We start from the raw sequence: 7,720 nt of genomic DNA on the forward strand, positions 1-7,720 counted from the left end.
AAATAGCCAACAATACCTTGTATGGGTCAAAATGATCGATTTTTCTTTTATGTCAAAAATCATTAGGATATTAAGTAAAGATCATGTTCCATGAAGATATTTTGTAAATTGTATATATATATAGGGATATATAGGGATCTATTAGCCACCATATCGGTTTCGGCCGATATGTTATGATGTGTATGTGCAAATACAGTATATATATATATATATATATATATATATATATATATATATATATATATATATATATATATATATATATATATATATATATACATCATAACATATTTCGGCTGAAACCGATATGGTGGCTGATAGATCCCTATATGGCAACCCTTTACAATACATCTAATCAAATCTAATGGTATCTAATCATGACCATAATGATCAACATTATATAAAGTATTGATATTGTATGATAAATAGAAGTCACTATTATTGCAATAATTAGTAGGCCTGTCACAATCACGATTTTTGTGCTGACGATTAATTACAAACAAAATAATAATATAATATAAATGCATAAGTTACAAACAAAATAATAATATAATAATAATATCAAGCGCATTCTTCTGTATTACGTCATTAAAAGACAAAAATAAAACTACTCAAAATAGCTCAAATAACCACCTTAGAAAAAAATTTTTAAACAAATAAAATTGTTATTGGAAACAAGACTCACAGTGTGATTTTGCCCCGTTTCATCTGAGACAGATTCAGCTGAAGCACCTGCAGCTGAGACATCTATAGTTTCTATGGCAACAGAAAGAGCTGTAATGTGTGCACTGTTCATATTTTTTATATTATACACATGAGGGCAGAGCAGTCTGCAGGCAACAATCTGCCACATTGGATGTCCGACATGTTCAACATTGCCAATGTTTCTTATCTCTGACTCTATAGCCTGCAGTATTGTACATCTCTCTTTCTCTAGTAGCCTAGAAAGAGTATGAATCTCAACAATATATTTATTTCCTGTGACAGGCAGTGACTTACAGTGCATTCAAGGTATTAATTTTGTCAATATCAGTGCACCCTGGGAATTGAACCCATGACCTTGTCAATACTAGTGCTGTGCTCTACTAGTCAAGCTAAAACTCTAAGGTCTGAAACAAACAGAAAACATGGGTTGCTCCTGAAACAATAACAGATTTTCTCATCAGCACTTGCAGTAGACAGCAGATTTCACGGAGGCGTAACAAACAACAAAATATAGTATAGCAGATTATTTGGCTTCACTAGCACAATCTTGAAGGTTTGCCATCAACTCCAGTACGCGAGCAATACACAGCAATATAAAGAAAATGACTGTGGAGGATAAGAAAAAAATATCTACTAGGGTAGGCTAAATGGTGATTTGAGATAGCAGAGCTAAATGAACTTTCTGGTAAATTACATAAATTTACAAATAACACAGTCACACCACTATTTGATGAAAAGATAGTAAGATAAGTACAATAAGTAAAGTGGAGAGAACTAAATGCAATAAATAAACATGAGGTGCCAAAGAATTTAAATGCAAATGGAATAAATTAATTCTGCAATCTCCGCAGAAGTAAATTTGACATTCATAACTCATCTAAAGTTATTAAGATTTACCTTTTACAGATAAGTATAATATTTAATAATACACAATCAGTTTCATGACATTTCTTACTATTTGAGAGTACATTAACTACTTATACATTAGGAATTATATAATGTAATGAAGTTGTTAATCCTTATTACACCAAAAGGTATGTAACAAACCTTTCTGGACAAACTGTGTATTTGAACCACAATATAACTTTACAAATTTTATTTACAGCTATTAGAAGAAAAAAAGGATTGGATCGTTCTACTTAACTCTGCTACAGACAAACAATTTCGGTAGTGTAGTGGTTCTCAACATGGGGCCGGGGTCCACTAGAGGGCCTCAGCAAACTTCCAAAGGGGCCACAGGATGACTATTATTATTGTTGACATTACATTCATCTTAAACTATGGTTAATTAATTTAACTATATAAACACTCGCCAGTTCCTTTTTATAATTACAGCTGAAATATTGGAGAAAATCTCTTAGCTTATATAGGAGGCCTTTGATTTAAGATCCACTGCTGCAGAATGTGTGTAGTGACATTTTATTAGCCTTTGCAAAAAGACAGAAGTGCAGTGTGTGCCAGAAAGGAGCATATATGGGACATTTGCAACTTTTGTTAATTCATTTACATTTTCCCAGAAAAAAAAACCTAAAATATTAAAATAATAAAATAATCCACACACACCAACTAGATAACACACTGTGTGTGTGTTTACTTCCGATACCATTACTTCAGAAATCATTCCGTCATCGCCAGATAATGAATTCCCAGGCAGCAAATCAATTTTAGCTGAACATATAACTTAAATTGTATGTTGCTTTTTTAAATATTCTAATAATAAGTTGCTATATTGTAGTTGCTTACATAACCTAGATCTATATTTACAAATGTGTACCTTGGACTCTCAGCACTTTCCACAATGCCAATGTGAAAGTAGAACTACTGTAAATACAGGTGCTTTCCAAAGTCAGTCTCTCCAGGACAAAACATCAGCCACGTAAACAAACACAGTAGGTTGGTTCTTTCTGAAAATAAAATAAAATAAAATAAAAAGCCTACATATCATCAGAATCATAGAGAACAGCTTCAGGGAGTATTTTATTGGTTAAGCTGTCTGTCATAATGTCAGTTACTATATTGTTGTGATTCTCATTCTCATTCATATTCATACTGGTTGTTTAAATCATATCACAGTGCTGGTCTAACTGGCAGAGCATAATTCTAAATATTGATGAGACACCACATAACAATCTCTTATTCCATCCTCCAGTTTGCATAAGACACCAAATAGAAGAGTATCCTTACAGCAAAATGGCATCATAACATCTGAACAAAATACCGAGCATCCTGCAGAAGCACGTTGTTTTAGATGTAATGGCGTCATGCATCATATTGACAGTGTGGTACCCAGCTGGAGACAGGCAGACGACCCCCCCGTGACGCAACGCCATCCCTGTTGATACCGTTTTCATTTTGGGCTTCATCTTCTATACAGATAGAGATACAGATGCCAACGGCACGCACAATACAACTCACCTGTCAATGGAAATACGCCACTGTCCTCGTCCGCGGTTGAGATGCACGCGCGGCTCAACGCAAAGCGTATGTGTCTGTACTGCAGCACGACCTTAAGGACACAAAAATCCAATTTGAAAGGATTCCCTCTCATCCACTGGACTATTTAAGCCTATTTCAGTTATTCTACTCCATACATGGACGTTGTCCTGGCAAAGCAGCGTGTTTTGAGCAGGTATGATGTCAAACGCTGAGGGCAGTCCTGTGTGTAGACACGATGCAGCCTGATGGTGGAGATGCGGGTCATTCGCCAACAGCTGGGCATCGACATCAGGAAGTGCTGTACGTTTGATGGACAGAAGCTTTGACCAATCGCGTAGCGTCACACTTTAATTAAATAACCAATCATTAATTAGGCCAATATATGTCTCTTTGTTTTGTGCACTCTGCGTTGGAAATATGTGTGGACATATTTTTATTTTATTTTTCCCTTGTTCGTTTTTCATTTTTGAAGAAATAAAGGTATTTTCTTGATTTTTCAAATTATTTTTATTGTGAGATATTTGATATGCTATTATTTACTGCGCCTATAAGCTTTATAATCTTTAAAAGTTTACTTTAAAAGTCTTATAATCCACTGGACTCTTATAATCCACTGGACTAAAAATACACAGTGCACATAGCCTAACTGTTCAAATGTGTATCATTATAACTCTTTGTGGTATCATGATACACATTTGAACAGTTAGGCTATGTGCACTGTGTGTTTTTATTTATGTTTATATTTTCATGTGAAGTGGGACTTTTTGTTTTGTTTTTGTTATATATATAAAAACGTGATTTAGGACTTTGAATTAAATCTATGTCCCTGCATTAAAAAAAAAAAAAATTGTATATCAAAGCAGCTTATGGTGGCCAGTCTGGATTTTGGAACATGCCAGCTGGTTTGTTACTGGTCCAGTGTGGTTTGCCAGCTCTAACCAGATTGATCAAGGTTTACCAGGTCAGTGTTGTCCCCACCAGCTGGTAGTCCATCTGATCATTCATAGATCAGTTTTACACACCATAGAGTCAAGACAAATGTCCCCTCAGGGACAATAAACTGTAAATTTTGACATAGAATTTACATAGGTCTTTTAAAATTTATTCATTTGCAATACACTTACAATATATAATTATTTCAATATATTTAAACTTAAAAAGTTTAAACTTTGAACTAAATTAGAATAACAAAAACAGAGTAATAGCATTACTACACGAATATAATGAATATGCGTGGGGTTTATTAAGCTTCAGCATATTATTATTATCTTTTCAGTGCATGTGCTCCATCTAGTGGACATCAGCATTAATGCACAAACACACACAAATTGCAATGCATATTTTCTTAGAATGAGTAAAGCAAGGATGTCCAGACATTTTGCCAAATCAGCATCTTTATTGTACAAACAAATGCATTTTTTTAATCTATTGACATTTCTTTGTATCATAAAAAAGCAATATACAAGCTTTAAGAACGAAAATAAAAAGCAGCACAGAATGATTATGAGTAAAATATATAATTTGAATAAATATACTTTTATATTTCATGCTATAAAATAAAATTCATAAATGGCGAGTTAATTGTTACAGCATCGGCGTCAGCTAGCTTCATGTACTTCATAGTTGTATAAAACAGTAGAGTTCTGAGGTTCACAGTTGGGTTGTGAGGTTGTACATATAGTGGATAACAGAAGGTTGGACAGAGTGCTACTGGTACGACGAGAGCTAAAGATCTGCTTTCCTCAGCTGTGAAACTCCGCGCCCGTCCCATGCATTCAAGAAGAGCAAGAACGGAAACATTTAGGTGCATCATACTACACCTGTGAGGCAGACTGTATTGGGAACCAATGACTGAGGAATTGTTTCCCCACCTGAAGTAAAAGTGCAAGCTTAGTTTTGGGCACACAAAGATCACTGCGCATCCAAAATGGCATTTTCTGAATACTAGTAAACCCTGAGTTCTACTTATTTACTTTTTGCAATGTCCCGAATACATGAGAGAACAAGAGTTCGACTTAACAATTTTGTTGAAGTCCTCTGATTGGCTGTTTAATCTCGACGCATGAAGAAAGAAGATCTTTAGCACACACCATAGCGGCAGGTTACATATCTCATAGATCCCTTTCATATTTGCCATGGATAAAAAATAAAATAAAAAGATGTGACTTTTTTTAAGTACAAATAGAACGTGGACTGCTGTAACCGCAAAAACAAACCACACTGTAGAAGCATATTTGCCCAACCTGTCCAAGTTTTCACATAAAAGAATGTATATAAAAAAAATCATCTCCTCATCATGAATGACCTCAGCTCCCTGACATCCTGAACGCATTCATTTTGAGACACGATCCTCCTGCGATCTGAGGCAGAAAGACACCAAAGAAAAAAAAAATGCTTTTACAAAGGTTATTGCTTTTGCATATTACACAGTGGATACATGTTGGAAGTGTAGAACCGATGGAAGACTTCAAGATGTCCTTTTCTTCAATATCTCTAGGTTTAGCTCAGTGTTCATAAACTACCTGAAGTAAGTCAACAGTTTTCAACAGTTAAAAAGGACGAGCTGCACAATCAAAAAGTAGTCCAACAGCCTTCCCTGTAAACACTTCTTTTTTTGATGATTGTGCATGGCACAAACTGAACTGGTTTTATGTGAACAAAGCGAGTGAAAATGGACCATGAGTATCTAGGTCAGTTGGCGGAGTATGACTACAGTTCATTAAAAATCCTTAACAAGAGCATGTTAACCCCATATCACCGATTTAACATCATCTTTTTGCTTACACATAAAAACTGAAAAGAAACCTGACCAGTCGTAAAGCACCATTAAAGGGGAAACGCATCCCAAGCGATAAAATATTTGAGGCCTTATGCGTCCCGGAAGTTGGGAGTATTACATGGTCAATTAATCCCATATGGAATACATTTATTGATTATTATTTAAAAAAGGGTCATTAAGTGCATGCCAGGTGAAATATCACAAAAGAGATATAGCTATAAATGAAAATCACTTTCAAGTCTTAAGACCAAAAAAAAGGTCATCTGTAGTTTCGTTTTACAACGCGGAGGTCACCATGCAATTCTACTTGAACAATAGGTGGGCCGGCATGCATATTTCCCCTCTCTAGACCAAACAATATACATAATACAGCGATCTGCTAACCTGAAAGCATCATTATTCTGATGAGATTATAGCCAAGCAAAAACCAACTAACGAAAACATGATTTTTTAAACCTTATTTTAAGAGGCAGCTTCCATATTGTGAAGCTGTTTGATTGTCCCATTTTATTTCAGCATATTCACTTTCAGTCAAAACTGCATAATGACTCTGATGCGAAAATCTCTGTTGCTTCAATGCATATCAGTCCCCTCCAAATGGGATGTTTCCCCATAGAAACAAAAAAAGACATGAAAAAAGAACCCTTACTGCATGTTTTGATTATGATCTAGCAGGCATATTGCTTTTGTGTATAACCATTAGTTCAGTATGTATACAAAAGACCAGGCTGAAACATTGACGCATCCAAAAATAACAAACATTTCCACCTTCTTTGAAGGAACCCCTCATCTCATTCCCATAATCTTGAGCGGCAACAAAAAAAATACAATGACCTGCTGAGTAAGTGATTCACGTACACTACTATTCAAAAGTTTGAGGTCGGTAAGATTTTTATAAATGTGAAATGTTGAAAGAAGTCTCTTCTGTTCACCACGGCTGCATTTATTTGATCGAAAATACAGTTAAAAACAGGAATATTGTTATTAAATGTTATTAAAACTTAAATGTTTCTTTTTTGTATACTGTAAAATGACATTTATTCCTGTGATGCAAAGCTGAATGTTCAGTGTCACAGGATCCTTTAGAAACCATTACAATATGTTGATTTGGTGATCAAGAAACATTTCTTATTATCAATGTCGAAAACAGTCGTGCTGCTTAAATTATGGAAATGGTGACTTTTTTCAGGACTTTGATAAAGTGTAAGTGAATGGCATTTCTAATATGAAACCAAAAGCTTTTGTAACATTATAAAATGTCTTCAGTGTGTCACTTTTGAACAATTTAATGCATCCATGCTGAATAAAAAATTATTTCAAAATAATAATAAAAAAAAAATCATACCGACCCCAAATGGTAGTGTAGCCTATGTTTCATAGCAAGGCACCAGTTCAATCAACGTCCTCAACAAAACATCTCTGTTTGTACCATCACCTCTTTAAAGACCACAAAACAACACCCAAAGTCTGTTCTTAAAAAGCTACAGCGAATGCTTACAGCTTCACTCATTGTAAAACATTAGCTCAACTAAACTTTTCAGCTTAACGCCAGTCTGTGTAATAAATGACAGTATGACGCTGGGAAATGAGACGAAAAAGATCTACTGACACCCCTAAAACGGATTCGTTTGTTCCAGGGCTTGGTTTTGGTCTCTCTCGTCCGCTGCGCAACATACTACACAAACCCTTTACATTTTTTGGTTTGCTCTTTGGTTAGTGGCCCAAGTCATGAACAGGTACATTATGATAAAGGAACAGAGCAAATCTAAACATATTCAGCGAACAAAGCAGTCAGGCTTA

The 7,720-nt window shown here is 35.0% G+C and overlaps 1 protein-coding gene across 1 annotated transcript in view; it reads right to left on the reverse strand.

Annotated features, from left to right (window-relative positions):
• Positions 1-3,425, reverse strand: part of ralgps1 (Ral GEF with PH domain and SH3 binding motif 1) — a 114,570-nt gene extending 111,145 nt beyond the window's left edge. Inside the window, exon 1 of the mRNA XM_079897883.1 lies at positions 3,121-3,425. The gene's annotated coding sequence lies outside the window, so the exon portion shown is untranslated. The remainder of the gene's footprint in view (positions 1-3,120) is intronic.
• Between the last annotated feature and the right edge of the window lie 4,295 nt (positions 3,426-7,720).

The sequence above is a fragment of the Squalius cephalus genome (genome assembly GCF_949319135.1).
Source record: "Squalius cephalus genome assembly, chromosome: 16".
Taxonomy (NCBI): domain Eukaryota; kingdom Metazoa; phylum Chordata; class Actinopteri; order Cypriniformes; family Leuciscidae; genus Squalius; species Squalius cephalus.